Consider the following 18,824-nt stretch of genomic DNA (forward strand, 5'->3'; position numbering starts at 1 on the left):
TATGATTTAGAGAGTTAAAAGATTGATTGTAGAAAAGCCCAGCTGAAAAAATAAAAATATATCAACATAGGTAGAAGAGCATACAAATTCTCCGTAGCCCTTTCTGCTTGTGGATAAAAGCTTAAGGCTTAAAAAAGAAATAAAAATGCTAATAATGATTAGATCATTTTCTATGTTTTAACAGGAATATTTAACATTTCAGAAATGTCAACTAGCATACCAGACTGTATTTCTATGTTTTAGCATGATTTTATCCGCTATAAAAAAAAAATGACTATTAATAAATTAAACAATTCCAAATGAAATCAATTTGTTTCACACAGAGGTTCTTTGAATAAAACTGATGTCTGAGTTTCTACTGGAAACTTACTATCCTATAGAACTTCTGATGTGTGTACACAAAAACATTGTATATATTTTCAAATATTATTTTTTTCCAGTACCTCCTCTGGCACAAATAATTTTGAAGAGTGAGGGGATTTTATTCTTGGTAAATGTTGTCTATCCAATGGGAAATAAAGAGTAACAATTATTTCTGGATTGTCATCAATAATCTAAACTGCTTAAATTTATTATAACACCTCAACCTTAAAAAAAATAAAGGTAATATCTCATGAAGGATGCTGTAGCATATATTTTTGTCTTCTAAGATTTCTAAACATGTTTGTTTTCATCAGTTTACTTCAAAATGTAGATGTTTCAGAGTTCAGAGGACTGACTCAAGATTCATGTTTCTATATGTCTATGCTAAGAAAGGATTAGGAGACTAACATATATGGAATGGTAGAATAAGAAACTCCAGAAATCCACTCCTCCAGAAAAGCAATGTAAACATTGACAAAAACTTCAAAATCAATATTCTCAGAACTCTAGAAATTAACCAAAACTTGCAACCTTCCAAGGACTATTTATTTAAGGAAAAAATGGTTGAATATCAGTAAGAACAGTGAGGTTTGTTGTATTTTAAGTTTCCCTTATTCTCATCCATGCTCCAAAATTTCCTCTCTCCAATAGATTCTCAAACACAGTAGCTATAAAAAGCAGCATCCCAGAAGCAACTTGAAGAGCAAGTTTGGAACTCACCAAAAAGCCTGGAATCCTGCCACGATGTGTCCTATTTGGCAGCTCTCCAGAGACCAGCACTTGTTTTTATTTTTGTTTTGTTTTGTTTTTCCCTGGCACAGAGTTCATGTAATACAAAGTCTGACTCCATTTTTATGCTTGACCACTGACAGCTTTTACAGCTGACCTCTACCTCTTTCCCTCTGGCCCACATGTGTGAAAGCTGATAAGAGAGCCAAAGAGCTCCCTCCTTTGGTGCTGGTGAGATTTTAAACCATGCAAAGCCCTGTCCACATGTAAGCACCCATACCATTACAACAGCAAACCCCCCAAAACTGTCTACTATTATTTTTTAATCAAGCCATTTTGGACAAACTTAAGAGGACAGTCCTGTTGTCCTCATAAAGCCTCATTATATAAAAATAATAAATCTTTCATATCCCCTTGGAGTGGGTTTGTGGCATCTTCAGTCTTGAGACCTGAAACAAATTTTGGGTAAGGGAGTCCATACTACCACTGCAGGAAGGACTAAACAATTGGTGCCCTGAGCAGGATGTCCAATTGAAGACCACGACCAAGGTCTTTCTTCTCTTGCTTTGGTTTGCTGTCTCTACTGTCTGCTGATGAGCATGAACTTAGAGCTGCTTCTTACTGGGTAGCTAGCACTTTAAGCTGTGATACTTTGTGCATATCTGCTGAGTTTTACCAGGCCTCTGTTATAGATTTAAGTGACCTAAGTCAGAAGTTTTGATAAATGACATTTTGGGAGAGGAGTACAGGACTAGAGGCTCCTCAAAGTGGCCCTGGGTCTTCTGTCTCAGCCCAGACTTATCTGTATATCTTAGAATGAAACATGTCTCAATTCCAACATAATTCATGAAGGATGTTAACAGAAGGAAAATAAGTATGCCCAAGGACGAGGGGAAGATGGCAGAAGAGTAAGATGCAGAGATTACCTTCCTCCCCACAGATACACCAGAAATACATCTACACGTGGAATAACTCCTACAGAACACCTACTGAACACTGGCAGAAGACCTCAGACCTCCCAAAAGGCAAGAAATTCCCCACGTACCTGGGTAGGACAAAAGAAAAAAGAATAAACATAGACAGAAGGATAGGGACGGGACCTGCAACAGTGGGAGGGAACTGTGAAGGAGGAAAGGTTTCCACACACTAGGAAGCCCCTTCGCGGGCGGAGACAGTGGGTGGCGGCGGGGGGAAGCTTCAGAGCCGCGGAGGAGACCACAGCAACAGGGGCGCAGAGACCAAAGCGGAAAGATTCCCACACAGAGGACAGGTGCAGACCAGCACTCACCAGCCCGAGAGGCTTGTCTGCTCACCCGCCGGTATGGGCGGGGCTGGGAGCTGGGGCTCGGGCTCCGGTAGGAGCACAGGGAGAGGACTGGGGTTGGCGGCGTGAACACAGCCTGCAGGGGGTTAGTGCACCACGGCTAGCTGGGAGGGAGTCTGGGGAAAAGTCTGCACCTGTTGAAGAGTCAAGAGACTTTTGCTTCCCTCTTTGTTTCTTGGTGCGCGAGGAGAGGGGATTAAGAGCGCTGCTTAAAGGAGCTCCAGAGACGGGCGCGAGACGCGGCTAAAAGCGCGGACCCGAGACGGACATGAGACGCTAAGGCTGCTGCTGCCGCCACCAAGAAGCCTGTGTGCGAGTACAGGTCACTATCCACACCCCTCTTCCGGGAAGCCTGTGCAGCCTGCCACTGCCAGGGTCCCGGGATCCAGGGACAACTTCCCTGGGAGAACGCACAGCACGCATCAGGCTGGTGTAACATCACACCGGCCTCTGCTGCCACAGGCTCGCCCTGCACTCTGTGCCCCTCCCTCCCCCCGGCCTGAGTGAGCCAGAGTCCCTGAAGCAGCTGCTCCTCTAACCCCGTCCTGTCTGAGCGAAGAACAGATGCCCTCCCGCAACCCACACGCAGACGCGGCCAAATCCAAAGCTGAGCCCCGGGAGCTGTGAGAACAAAGAAGAGAAAGGGAAATCTCTCCCAGCAGCCTCAGAAGCAGCGGATTAAAGCTCCACAGTCAACTTGATGTACCCTGCATCTGTGGAATACATGAATAGACAGCAAATCATCCCAAATTAAGGAGGTGGACTTTGAGAGCAAGATTTATAATTTTTTCCAATTTTCCTCTTTTTGTGAGGGTGTATGTGTATGCTTCTGTGTGAGATTTTGTCCGTATAGCTTTGCTTCCACCATTTGTCCTAGGGTTCTGTCCGGCCTTTATTTTTTTTTTTTAATTTTTTTCTTAATATTTTTTTTATTTTAATAACTTTATTTTACTTTATCTTCTTTCTATCTATATTTCTTTCCTTCTTTCTTCCTTCCTTTCTTTCTTTCTTTCTTTCTTTCTTTCTTTCTTTCTTTCTTTCTTTCTTTCTTTCTTTCTTTCTTTCTTTCTTTCTTTCTTTCTTTCTTTCTTTCTTTCTTTCTTTCTTTCTTTCCATCCTTCCCTCCTTTAGACAACAAATCACCTCAAATTGAAGAGGTGGACTTTGAGAACATTTATGATTTTTTCCCCTTTTCCTCTTTTTGTGAGTGTGTATGTGTATGCTTCTGTGTGAGATTTTGTCTGTATAGCTTTGCTTCCACCATTTGTCCTAGGGTTCTATCCGTCCATTTTTTTTGTTTGTTTTGCTTTGTTTTAATTTTTTTCTTTTTTTCTTAATATTTTTTTATTTTAATAACTTTATTATATTTTATCTTACTTTATTTTTTTTTACTTTATCTTCTTTCTTTCTTTTTTTCCTTCCTTCCCTCCTTCCTTCTTTCCTTCTTCCCTCCCTCTGTCTTTTCTTTCTTTCTTTCCTTCTCTCTTTCTTTCTTTCTTCCTTTCATTCTACTTCTACTAATTCTTTCTTTCTACTTTTTCTCCCTCTTATTCTGAGCCATGTGGATGAAAGGCTCTTGGTGCTGCAGCCAGGAGTCAGTACTGTGCCTCTGAGGTGGGAGAGCCAACTTCAGGACCCTGGTCCACAAGAGACCTCCCAGCTCCACATAATATCAAATGGCAAAAATCTCACAGAGATCATCATTTCAACACCAGCACCCAGCTTCACTCAACGACCAGCATGCTACAGTGCTGAACACCCAATGCCAAACAACTAGCAAGACAGGAGCACAGCACCACCCATTAGCAGAGAGGCTGCCTAAAATCATAATAAGTCCACAGACACCCCAAAACACACCACCAGACGTGGACCTGCCCACCAGAAAGACAAGATCCAGCCTCATCCACCAGAACACAGGCACTAGTCCCCTCCACCAGGAAGCCTACACAACCCACTGAACCAACCTTAGCCATGGGGGACAGACACCAAAAACAATGGGAACTATGAACTGGCAGCCTGCAAAAGGGAGATCCGAAACACACTAAGATAAGCAAAATGAGAAGACAGAAAAACACACAGCAGATGAAGGAGCAAGATAAAAACCCACCAGTCCTAACAAATGAAGAGGGAATGGCAGTCTACTTGAAAAAGAATTCAGAATAATGATAGTAAAGATGATCCAAAATCTTGGAAATGGAATAGACAAATGCAAAAAACATTTAACAAGGACCTAGAAGAACTAAAGATGAAACAAACAACAATGAACAATACAGTAAATGAAATTAAAAATACTCTAGATGGGATCAATAGCAGAATAACTGAGGTAGAAGAACGGATAAGTGACCTGGAAGATAAAATAGTGGAAATAACTACTGAAGATCAGAATAAAGAAAAAAGAATGAAAAGACCTGAAGACAGTCTGAGAGACCGCTGGGACAACATTAAGTGCACCAACATTCGAATTATAGGGGGTCCAGAAGAAGAAGAGAAAAAGAAAGGGACTGAGAATATATTTGAAGAGATTATAGTTGAAAACTTCCCTAATATGGGAAAGGTAATAGTTAATCAAGTCCAGGAAGCACAGAGAGTCCCATACAGGATAAATCCAAGGAGAAATAGGCCAAGATACATATTAATCAAACTATCAAAAATTAAATACAAAGAAAACATATTAAAACAGGAAGGGAAAAACAACAAACAACACACAAGGGAATCCCCATAAGGTTAACAGCTGATCTCTCAGCAGAAACTCTGCAAGCCAGAAAGGACTGGAAGGACATACTTAAAGTGATGAAGGAGGAAAACATGCAACCAAGTTTACTCGACCCAGCAAGGATCTCATTCAGATTTGTTGGAGAAATTAAAACCTTTACAGACAAGCAAAAGCTGAGAGGGTTCAGCACCACAAAACCAGCTTTACAACAAATGCTAAAGGAACTTCTCTAGGCAAGAAACACAAGAGAAGGAAAAGACCTACAAAAACAAACCCAAAACAATTAAGAAACTGGGAATAGGAACATACATATCAATAGTTGCCTTAAATGTGAATGGACTAAATGCTTCCACCAAAAGACACAGGTTGGCTGAATGGATACCAAAACAAGACCCATATATGTGCTGTCTACAAGAGACCCACTTCAGACCTAGAGACACATACAGACTGAAAGTAAGGGGATGGAAAAAGATATTCCATGCAAATGGAAACCAAAAGAAAGCTGGAGTAGCAATTCTCATATCAGACAAAATAGACTTGAAAATAAGGACTATTAAAAGAGACAAAGAAGGACACTACATAATGATCAAGGGATCGATCCAAGAAGAAGATATAACAATTGTAAATATTTATGCACCCAACATAGGAGCACCTCAATGCATTAGGCAAATACTAACAGCCATAAAAGGGGAAATCGACAGTAACACATTCATAGTAGGGGAATTTAACACCCCACTTTCACCAATGGACAGATCATCCAAAATGAAAATAAATAAGGAAACACACGCTTTAAATAATATATTAAACAAGATGGACTTAATTGATATTTATAGGACATTCCATCCAAAAGCAACAGAATACACATTTTTCTCAAGGGCTCATGGAACATTCTCCAGGATAGATCATATCTTGGGACACAAATCAAGCCTTGGTAAATTTAAGAAAATTGAAATTGTATCAAGTGTCTTTTCCGACAACAATGCTATGAGACAAGATATCAATTACAGGAAAAGATCTGTAAAAAAATACAAACACATGGAGGCTAAACAATACACTACTTAGTAACGAAGTGATCACTGAAGAAATCAAAGAGGCAATCAAAAAATACCTAGAAACAAATGACAATGGAGACGCGACGACCCAAAACCTATGGGATGCAGCAAAAGCAGTTCTAAGAGGTAAGTTTATAACAATACAATCCTACCTTAAGAAATAGGAAACATCTCGAATAAACAACCTAGCCTAGCACATAAAGCAATTAGAGAAACAAGAACAACAAAAACCCAAAGCTAGCAGAAGGAAAGAAATCATACAAATCAGAGCAGAAATAAATGAAAAAGAAAGGAAGGAAATGATAGTAAAGATCAATAAAACTAAAACCTTGTTCTTTGAGAAGATAAACAAAATTGATAAACCATTAGCCAGACTCATCAAGAAAAAAATGGAGAAGACTCAAATCAATAGAATTGGAAAGGAAAAAGGAGAAATAACAACTGACACTGCAGAAATACAAAAGATCATGAGAGATTACTACAAGCAACTCTATGCCAATAAAATGGACAACCTAGAAGAAATGGACAAATTCTTAGAAATGCACAACCTGCCAAGACTGAACCAGGAAGAAATAGAAAATATGAGCAGACTAATCACAAGCACTGAAATTGAAACTGTGATTTAAAATCTTCCAACAAACAAAAGCCCAGGACCAGGTGGCTCCACAGGTGAATTCTATCAAACATTTAGAGAAGAGCTAACACCTATCCTTCTCAAACTCTTCCAAAATGTAGCAAAGGGAGGACCACTCCCAAACTCATTCTATGAGGCCACCATCTCCCTGATACCAAAACCAGACAGGGATGTCACAAAGAAAGAGAACTACAGGCGAATATCACTGATGAACATAGATGCAAAAATCCTCAACAAAATACTAGCAAACAGAATCCAACAGCACATTAAAAGGATCATACAACATTCTCAAGTGGGGTTTATTCCAGGAATGCAAGGATTCTTCAATATACGCAAATCAATCAATGTGATAAACCATATTAACAAATTTGAAGGAGAAAAACCATATGATCATCTCAATAGATGCAGAGAAATCTTTTGACAAAATTCAACGCCATTTATGATAAAAACCCTGAAGAATGTAGGCATAGAGGGAACTGTCCTCCACATAACAAAGGTCATATATGACAAACCCACAGCCAACATCGTCCTCAATGGTGAAAAACTGAAAGCATTTCCACAAAGATCAAGAACAAGACAAGTTTGCCCACTCTCACCACTCTTACTCAACATAGTTTTGGAAGTTTTAGCCATGGCAATCAGAGAAGAAAAGGAAATAAGAGGAATCCAAATCAGAAAAGAAGAAGTAAAGCTGTCACTGTTTGCAGATGACATGATACTATACATAGAGAATCCTAATGATGCTACCAGAAAACTACTAGAGCTAATCAATGAATTTGGTAAAGTAGCAGGAAACAAAGTTAATGCACAGAAATCTCTGGCATTCCTATACACTAATGATGAAAAATCTGAACGTGAAATCAAGAAAACACTCCCATTTACCATTGCAACAAAAAGAATAAAATATCTAGGAATAAACCTACCTCAGGAGACAAAAGACCTGTATGCAGAAAATTATAAGACACTGATGAAAGAAATTAAAGATGATACAAATAGATGAAGAGATATACCATGTTCTTGGATTGGAAGAGTCAACATTGTGAAAATGACTCTACTACCCAAAGCAATCTACAGATTCAATGCAATCCTTATCAAACTGCCACTGGCATTTTTCACAGAACTAGAACAAAAAATTTCACAATTTGTATGGAAACACAAAAGTCCCCGAATATCCAAAGCAATCTTGGAGTCATGTACCAAAATGTTCATTGCAGCTCTATTTACAATAGCCCGGAGATGGAAACAACCTAAGTGTCCATCACCGGAAGAATGGATAAAGAAGATGTGGCACATATATACAATGGAATATTACTCAGCCATAAATATAAACGAAACTGAGCTATTTGTAATCAGGTGGATAGACCTAGAGTCTGTCATACAGAGTGAAATAAGTCAGAAAGAGAAAGACAAATACCGTATGCTAACACATATATATGGAATTTAAGAAAAAAAATGTCATAAAGAACCTAGGGGTAAGACAGGAATAAAGACACAGACCTACTAGAGAATGGACTTGAGGATATGGGGAAGGGGAATGGTAAGCTGTGACAAAGCGAGAAAGAGGCATGGACATCTATACACTACCAAATGTAAGGTAGATAGCTAGTGGGAAGCGGCCGCATAGCTCAGGGAGATCAGCTCGTTGCTTTGTGACTGCCTGGAGGGGTGGGATAGGGAGCGTGGGAGGGAGGGAGACGCAAGAGGGAAGAGATATGGGAACTTATGCATATGTATAACTGATTCACTTTGTTATAGAGCAGAAACTATCATACCATTGTAAAGCAATTATACTCCAATAAAAATGTTTAAAAAAAATATGTCCTATGTGTTATATGGGCTCATTGGATGGTCACAAATGTGGAGGGAAAACAGTCAATATTTGAAGAGATATAATTATTTAAAAATTTGAGACTGCAAGTGGCTGTGTGCTGAGGGACCCGGGCTGCCATGGTCTCAGACGAAGATGAATTGAATCTTCTAGTTATCGTAGTTGATACCAGCCTAATTTGGTGGAGAAAGCAAGCATTAAAGTAATCTCAGTTTACTTTATCAAAATGCGTAAACGCAGTGATGGTGTTAGGAAACTCTCATTTATTCATGAATCGTTCCAACAAACTTGCTGTGATAGCAAGTCACGTTCAAGAAACTCAATTCTTATATCCCGGAAAGAATGGCAGACTTGGAGACTTCTTTGGAGACTCTGGCAATGCTTTTTCTGAATTTAATCCCTCAGGAAGTGAAGATGAAAATATGAGTTGTTAACTTCAGCAAATGAAATTATTGTTGAAGAGATAAAAGATCTAATGACCAAGAGTGACATAGAGGGTCAACATACAGAAGCTCTGCTGGCAGGATCCCTCGCCAAAGTTGTTTGCTACATTCATGGAATGAACAAGGAGGTTAAAGATAATCAGGAAATGAAATTGTCTATTGGGTGATTAAGGCTGCAGAAGACAGTGTGTTGCAATATATGAACTTCATGAATGTCAGCTTTGCAGCACAGAAGCAGAATATTTTGATTGGTGCCTGCGTGTTAGACTCTGATTCAGGACTCCTCCAAAAGGCTTGTGACATCACAGGGGGACTGTACTTGAAGGTGCCTCAGAGGCCCTCCCTTCTGCAGTATTTACTGTGAGTTTTTCTTCCTGGTCAAGATCAGAGATCTCAGTTAATCCTCCCACCCCCAATTCTTGTTGACTACTGGGCTACTTGCTTCTGTCATCGAAATCTCATTGAAATAGGCTACATCTATTCTGTGTGCTTGTCAGTATTCTGCAATTTCAGTCCTATCTGCACTACATGCAAGACAGCCTTTAAGATTTCTCTACCTCCAGTACTGAAGGCCAAGAAAAAGTAACTAAAAATGTCTGCATGATAGTAAGAATTGTTTCTCTATCACTTAGAGCTATTAATAGAAATTATATGGCAGAATCTATATTAGGAAGGTTCTGAAAAAAGAGATATGTGTAAGATAATTTTTAATGAACTTTCTTACAGGAAATATTGTAAAACATCATCCTCATCCTGTGTTTCTGGGGAGCTGATTTATTGGAGGCAGTCGTTCTATGCAATATACCCTAAAATCTTTTCTGACTGTTTTTTTGTCCAGAAATGGGTTAAGAGAAAGCACAAATTGTGACTAGATGATCGTTTGTCAAAGACAGTCTGTGCTGACTGATTATAGGTGTCAGAACCTACCCATCTAGGTTCCTACTATGAAATGTACAACATGAAATTTGAATGCAGTTTTGGAAAAAGTGACTATTTATGGAGTAATGGCATTAATCAAGATAGAACATCTTACTTGAATCAACACAACTTTGACAATAATCAAGTAAATAAAATCCTTATTTTCTAGATTGAGATTTAGCTCCAGATATCAGCAGATATTTATTCGTTTGTCTGACATCAGTACATGTTTAGACAGAGTCATCCAAATGACAGTTTGTCACTGAATATCTCTAAAAGCTGATTTTAAATGAATAAGGAGAGTGAGTGCAGTAGTCTGGTAGCAACTTTTTCTTTAGAAACAGTTGTGTGAAGAGCTTGTTTGTGAAAGCTAATGTCTGGGTTTTGAGGGGGAATTTCTTGGGGAGAATGGCTTCTTTACATTTAAGTGTTGCCCCCTCATAGAATTCATCCCTTTTTTTAATGAGGAGGGGAAAAGCATTAATACTGAAGAACTGCTCTCTAGAAGCTTTGGACTTAATACTGTAAACTTCAATAAGTTCAAAAGAAAAATTATTTGTAATTTCAACAATAAAAAACTTATTTTTCTATGTAACCTTGAAGTTATTAAAAGTCCTTTTAAATTCCAGCATAGTGTAGACAGGATTTTCAGGAATGGGGGCTGGTTTGATTTGTTTTTTAAAAGTATATTGACACAAATCTATTTGTGTATACAACCTTGTATATAAATAAGATTTTATTTTTCTCTTGATACCATCTCAGAAACTGAGTTTCATTTAAGTAATTTGGTGTTTGTTTAGATTATTTCAGGTAGATTTTGTATTCTGGATTTACGATTTTGTTAACAAATACCCAAAGATTTTGGTGATCACTTTCCAATGATTTGTTAATCCTTGAGTTTAAGAATCTGTTTGTCTTTAAAAAATAATATTCAGTATTTCACAGCCTAACTAATTGTAATGGGGATCACTATTTTAAGTCTAGGAAATAAAGCATCATATATCTAAAGATGAATAATTTCAAATAAGCTGATAAGGTTTCTATTATTACATTTTCATTTGAAATGTTTCATGGACTGGCTTAATTCTGTTTAAATTTTACTTTTAACTGTTGTGGTAATGTTTTGTTTTGTATAAATTTTTACAATAAAATAATTTATATTTTCGTTAAAAATAATTTGAATGACTGAGATCCATACTCCTAAAGAGAGATGACTCACTAGAACCCTACAAAAATATTTTGCTGTTTATGCCTCTGTCAAAACAAATATCATGATCTTCAGGATTGTAGAAAAACACACCCATGGCACCCCTGTAGCACAACCACTAAAACTCAGGTGGATCTTTGAACCCAATAAAGCAAACAGTGAGGCCCCTAAATGTGACCATACTGATTTGATGTTCTCTGGAGGAAGAACCTTAGAAATATAAATGGGGTAGAAAGCCCCATACACCAAAGTATATCAACTAAATGAGGAGGAGAAAGAAAGGGAGAAAGGTAGAAGGAGGAAGGAAGGAAGGAAGGAAGGAAAAAGAGAAATAGAAAATATGAACAGACTAATTACCAGTAATGAAGTTGAATCAATAATTTTAAAAAGTCCCAGCAAACAAAAGTCCAAGATCAGACGGCTTTACAGGTAAATTCTACCAAACATTTAGGGATGTATTAACACCTATATTTCCCAAACTATTCCAAAAAATTTGCAAAGAAAGTAATGCTTTTGAAGTCATTCTATAAGACCAGAATCATCCTGATACCAAAATCAGACAAAGATCACACACAAAAAATAAAATTATGGACAAATATCACTGGTGAACATAGATGCTAAAACCTCAACAAGGGCTTCCCTGGTGGCGCAGTGGTTGAGAGTCCGCCTGCCAATGCAGGGGACGCGGGTTCATGCCCCGGTGCGGGAAGATCCCACATGCAGCGGAGCAGCTGAGCCGGTGAGCCATGACTGCTGAGCCTGCGCGTCTGGAGCCTGTGCTCCACAACGGGAGAGGCCACAACAGTGAGAGGCCCGCGTACCGCAAAAAAAAAAAAAAAACAAAAAAAACAAAAAAAAAAAAAACTCAACAAAATGTTAGGAAACTGAATTCAACAATACATTAAAAGGATTATACATCATGATCAAAAGGAATGAATATCAGAAAGAGAAATTAAAAAGACAACCCCATTTACAATTACATCAAAAAGATAAAATACCTAAGAGTAAATGTAAATAAGGAGCTAAAGTATTTATACTCATACACTGTACATATGGTATCAACTACCATGATGCATGATAAACCCACTGCAGAGTTGCTGTTTTACATCCCTTAACCAAGACACCCATGATAAAAGTCAGGACCCAAGGGTCAACATAGTTGGAGATACTTCTGGTAGTCATCTTAGAACTGGATGCCCTGACCAACAACTAGTTCATCAATATTTTTATAGAATCTTGAGCAATTAACAATTGTCTGTCTGCCTGATACAGCCAGTGGCAGTAACAACATTCCTTATCTAAGGAATATCTTGACTCATAGATACCCAAAATATAAATCAAGGTCACATGTCTCTACATGACTTCATAAGCTTATTCCCTTCCAGCATCCAGACATTAGAAATAATGTTAGAGAAACAATTTATTGGAATTTCCAATCAACCTTTCTTTACCTGATGTTAGAATATTGTTCCCCTGTCGAGGAGGAAAGAGTTTCTTTCTCCTGAGGTCTTCTGGGGTTTCTATTAGTCTAGAGCTACATTATCCCAATTTTAATATTTGAATATTTCCAATTCACTTGGATGATCCAACACAGGGCCATAAGTGTACATTTTAGAGCTATTTAACTTATGGTTCATCTTTATCTTAGTACATAGTTTTGGGGGATACAAGCTTTAGTTTGTGGTTGCCAAGGAGGAGAGGGAGGTGGATAGAGGCAGAGTTAGAAAAAAATAGTGAATTAGAATGGATCCTTTAGCTGGTTCCTTATTTAAACCTAAAAAGGAAAAAAAAAATGCTTAAGTTAGTGAAGGTTTGTCATAATTTCTTCCTTTGCTATGCCCTCATCTTGAACTTGAGTCTCCATAGACTAAGGAGGACATCAAAAAACAGCCAATTTTTGAGGCTCTTTCTTTCTTTCTTTCTTCTTTCTTTCTTTCTTTCTTTCTTTCTTCCTTCCTTCCTTCCTTCCTTCCTTCCTTCCTTCCTTTCTTTCCTTCCTTCCTTCCTTCCTTCCTTCCTTCCTTCCTTCCTTCCTTCCTTTCTTCTTTCTTTCTTTCTTTCTTTCTTTCCTTCTTTCTTTCTTTCTTTCTTTCTTTCTTTCTTTCTTTCTTTCTTTCTTTCTTTCTTTCTTTCTTTCTTTCTCTCTCTCGCTCTCACTCTCTCACTCTCTCACTCTCTCGTTCTCTCTCTGTCTCTCTCTCTCCCTCTTTCTTTCTTTCTTTCTTTCTTTCTTTCTTTCTTTCTTTCTTTCTTTCTTTCTTTCTTTCTTTCTTTCTTTCTTTCTTTCTTTCTTTCTTTCTTTCTTCCTTCCTTCCTTTCTTTCTTTCTTCTTTCTTTTTTTCCTTTTTATCAGAGTAAAAAGCAGAATCAGCTTTCAGTAATTGAATTTTTCCCAGTATTTGTGCTATATCTCACACCATCAATAAGATGCCTTGATTATTTTGTCAAACCTTTTAGTTATTCTCATGAAAAGGTTGAATTGAGCCACCTAATACTCCATGAGCTAAGGCAGACCCTTAGCCAATTTTATGTTCTATGCACACATTCTTAAGTAATCTTATTCAGGTGGAACATGTTGGGTTATTTTTTGTGATAAAATGACAAAATCATTGCTGTAATAACTCAACCAGATATTTTTCATCTGTCATCTGTGTGTATCACACTAAGTCACTCTCATCACATTGTTAATTCTAAAATACCTAAAAATTCAATTTCACTACACTTCTCTATCCTTAATGAAGGTCTCTATCCTTGATGACTGAATGAAGTTTATGTTTTAGAGATGAAAGATGTTAGAGAGGCACTGTTTTGCAGTTTCTTTTCTTCCTGTCTTTAATCTACCTTACAAAATTCCTTCATGAAAAGTTGTATATCAACAACTGGTAAATTTATTTAAATTTTTAAGACTGATATTTATGTACAGTATGCATATATGTATACACATATATGCAAATATACATATACATGCATGCCAATTTTGCTAGGTAACTAGAAAACTTTAGAATCATCTAAAGAGAAAATACTGTGGTTTTCTTACATATACATTTATTTATAGACTTCATCTGAAAAATGAATCAAAGCAGCAGAATATATGCCCTATAGGAATAAGGAGCTTTAATACTTCTCTACCACATTTTATAGACTTTATTTCCTTTTCTAATCAAGTGAAATTCTATAAAAGGAAACTCATTTTCCTTTGTATTATATCTTGATTAATCTTTTTATTTACAACGTGACTAGATAAATCAAGAGAATATTTTATGAAGGTCATCTAAATTCCACTAAGCAAATTAAATTAATTGACAAGGGTTGGCTGGGTATTTGTGAAGTACCACAAAGAACTCCATTGTTATTGTTAAGAACTAGACATTTACTCCTTGTTAAATTAACAGATTCAATTGAGAAATCATAGTTAATACAATAGTCACCCACTTGGCTATACTCTGTAATTACTCTACATGACAAAGTTACTAACATTAGAAAAAAACACCAATAAGAACTAGCTAAATCACAGCCCCTTCATTGTGGGGAGGAGAGCATTTTTTTTTCAAATTTTCAAGTAGTGCACGCAAAAATACATTTATTAAGCTTTTACCACTTGAGTAATATTACATTTTTGGGATGAATTGAAGTGTATAATTTCAATTTTCCAATCTGATAATTAGTAAGCATACTCTCCTGTGATGAAAAATATTGAAACTTGTCATTCTTTTTGATTCATTAATCTCTCTCAAAAATTGAAAAAAATCAGTCTACCCTTGTCTTGTTATTCAAGAAATGATACAAGTTGGATGCTAATATTGAAAGGTTAGATAATGGATCCCAAATATTTTAGATACTAACAACATATCCTAAGTGATCTGCAGTAAAATACATTTCCTGAAATCAAATATTTTTAGTGAATAATTGCTTGCCACTTACTATGGATTCCTCCAAAATCCATATGTTGGAACCCTATGTGGAGGTGGGGGCTTTGGGAGGTAATTAGGTTCAGATGAGGTCCTTAGGGTGGAGCCCCAATTATGGGGTTAGTACTTTTATAAGATGAAGAGACCAGAGCTCTCTCTCTCCCTCCACGTGAAGAATCAGCAAGAAGGCAATGATCTGGAAAGAGGTAGAAGGCCCTCACTATGAATATGATCAAGCTGGCATCTGAGCATGCTGACCACAAGGCTAATCTCAGACTTTCAACCTCCATAACAGTGAGAAATAAATGTTTGTTGTTTAAGGCACCTAGTATATGGTATTCTGTTATAGCCAGACTCATTAATAAATTACTCATTTATAAACATCTTATTCAAGGCTAATTTGCAAACTTTTGTTCCTGATTGTCTGATGCTTTAATTCTTGATTACCTAGAATCTATTTTACATATATGAACATATCAATCACCCCAAAGTATGTTTAAACAGAGTGAATGTTTGCAAATATAAAATGGCATTTTCTAAGAATTTAGACATATACTAGGCTATGATAACAAATTTGATAAAAAGTTTGTTTCTGTGGTTGTCCTTGCCAATGTTGAAATGGAAGCAATTGTAAAAATAAATAAACTTTACAATAAACAGAAATAAAAAAGGGCAGAATTGATTATACCAATTTACATTGATTGGCTGTTTTAATAATGTCTTTAAAATAGTAGATATTTGTTTTTGTTTTTTTGCTATTGATTTATACAGCAAAGCTATAGCTATATGACGGCTTTCACTCAAAATCCTTGCCTTATTATTAATAGCTTGTGCCAATCAGATTAACAATTTGATGTCTGAAAGATTACCTTTTTTTCCAATGATACTTTCATATTAGTGGTAAGCTAAATAGCACATCTCTCCTCCAAAAAAATATCTAGGTCCTAATCCTAGTATCTGTGAGTCTTATATTACATGAAAAATGTCTTTACAAAACAAAAAAATGTCTTTACAGATGTGATTAATTTAGGAATAGTGAGATGAAGAGGTTATCCTCAGGTAGGCCTTAAATGACATCACAAGTGTTTTTAGAAGAAGAAAGCAGAAGAACATTGGACTACAAATAGAATGGAAGGCATGAATAGGAGCATAGAGAGGAGGTGCTGTCTATGCCTCTGACTTTGAATATGGAGCAGGGGGCTATGAGCCAAGGAGTGCAGCTCTACAGGCTAGAAAAGGCAAGACATCGATTCTTCCCTAGAGTCTCCAGAGGAAGCACAGACTTGCCAACAGCTTGATTTGTGTCCCATAAGCCCCGTTTCAGACTTCTGGCTGCCAAAACTGTAAGAGAATAAACTTCAGTTGTTTTAAGACACCCAGTTTGTGGTAATTTGTTACAGTAGCCATAGGAGGGTAATATAATATCAATGTAAAAATTGATCATTTTCCAGTAGTTGGTACATATTAAGCTTTCAGAGCTGCATGTTTTCCTACCACTCAAGTAGAAAACTTAGAGACACTACAATATGCTCTTTCCTTGTCCTTAAAATATCCTCATCAATACACACAATTTTTTCAATAAACAAATGCGTTTGACAAATATTCTGAAATCCAATTCTATAAGGGGAAACACACACACACACACACATATATATATATATATATATATATATATATATATATATATATATACTCTAATAATCAGAGTCAAAGATGCCAAGGATGCTTAGATCAACATCTGTCCTTCTGAGCTCAATTTTGAAAGACATTTTGCAGTGTGTGCCAGAAATTCTCAGAACCTGAGACAATGTTTATTTAGGTAAAAACGGGCCATTTATCCTATGACAGAGGTTATTCTGATATGTGACAAGAAGTACCTACAAAGTATTCAACAACACATTTCTTTGAATTACTGCTTCACCCAAAAGCAGTAAATCTCTTTTTGTTTCAGATGGAGTTTCAAGCAACTGGCAGGTTGCTATTGATCTGTAGCTGCAAATTCCTTTATGATTGGAAAATTACCCACATTTCTCATTTTAAGAACATTATCAGAGTACAGATAAGACCTAAGTCCTTTTTCTCTTCATCTCTAATCATGGTATTAGATTCATCCTTAACTCAATAGCTGATATTTATTGAGTACTTAGGATATGTCACTCACTGTTGCAAAAATTTTACATGTATTAATTCATCGTATCAGTCTTGTACTGTGCGTGGTGGTAATGTTACAGCTACAGTTTTACTGGTGGGAAAACTGAGGAACAGAAAGTTTACAAAACTTGCCCAGGGACCTACAGGTAGTGGGAAGGGCAGTTTATTTGCAGAGGCAGTATCCTTAGTCACAAGGCCACTGACTCACTGTCTATCAGCTGGAGTTGCAAAAGCCACTGCTGACGAATCATCTAGAGACTTTGAAGACTGCAAGAGGGTAAATACCTCTTAGCTGATGCCAACCACATACACTTGTGCACACACATATACATTATCAAATATAATAGGCATCTATGATGAGCTGGACTGGCTGACCACTTATTAGCATAACCCTCCTGCAATCTGCACAGTCTCTACTCATAAAACATTAAAAACTTTGGTCTTACCTATAAGGGATACACAAATTAGCAAGATATAGTCTATAGGTTCCACCTCTAAAACATTTTAAATTTAATATATAATCCAGATATATGCACTTATCTCTAGCAAATGTATAAATGGTATTATCTGACCCATAAATTCAAGGTGAAAATTTAATATATATATAAATTTTATTTAAAATTAAATTTTAAGAGGTTGTACATTTAACTTTATTGCTGTAATAATAAGAATTTTGTAGAACATAAATATTTCTCTCTTGAGTTTTCTAAACACCCCTGGGTTTAAGTAGTTCATAAACCCAAGTAACAAGAATCAGTTTAGTAAAAAGTACACATCCCAGCTCATCAAGGCTGAGTTAGTTTAGGCTTATCAGTTTTACATGATATCACCATTGAAACGGGTTTCAGAGTCTGATACATGATACATATTTTCTGCATTTTTGTTCCCTGCTTAGATCTTTCATAGGTATTAATAGGATGATTTTCCCCTTCCAAGTTGTTTGTCCAAGAAGACCTCTCCCTTAGGCTTCCAGTATTGCTGGGTCAAGAGTAGGGGTAGAAAATTGAGAAGAGGTAACATATTCACCACCACTCCTAAAGTTTCCATCTAAGTGGAATATTGTCCATTAGCTTGGTGTTCTTTGTCTTTTTCTTCCTCCTTTTTTTACTCTCTCCAAGCAAATGGTCTAGCTAGCTAGCTAGCTAGCTATCATTTAGCTATATATATATATATATATATATATATATATATATATATATATATATATATATACACATATATATATATTGCACTAGTGTATATAGTCCACTCCTTTTCCCTTATATTTTCTGTCAATATCTGTCTGCTCAAAGATGTCATATGTTATATGTTATATTACATATGTTACAATGTCTTGTTATATTAAAATGAACATGATTCATCAACTGTGTGTCTTCAGGATGGATAGAGTGTACTCATGCTCATATGCAAAGACCAGCATGATTAACCATCAACAAAATTTATTCACAGCTTTGCATTTTAAAATACCTGTGTCAATTAGTTACAATAAAATATGCACTTAATGGGAAAAAGAAACCGATGTCATATGTTTTCAATTGGTCTTGTATATGCTAT

The 18,824-nt window shown here is 36.7% G+C and overlaps 1 pseudogene across 1 annotated transcript; it reads left to right on the plus strand.

Moving 5' to 3' along the window:
• Positions 1–8,762: 8,762 nt before the first annotated feature.
• On the plus strand, positions 8,763–9,672 carry LOC309822638 (general transcription factor IIH subunit 3-like; annotated as a pseudogene). Its single transcript has one exon. The product of its transcript is annotated as a general transcription factor IIH subunit 3-like (transcript).
• Positions 9,673–18,824: the final 9,152 nt, after the last annotated feature.

Source organism: Grampus griseus (assembly GCF_964374135.1).
Source record: "Grampus griseus genome assembly, chromosome: 5".
NCBI classification, from domain to species: domain Eukaryota; kingdom Metazoa; phylum Chordata; class Mammalia; order Artiodactyla; family Delphinidae; genus Grampus; species Grampus griseus.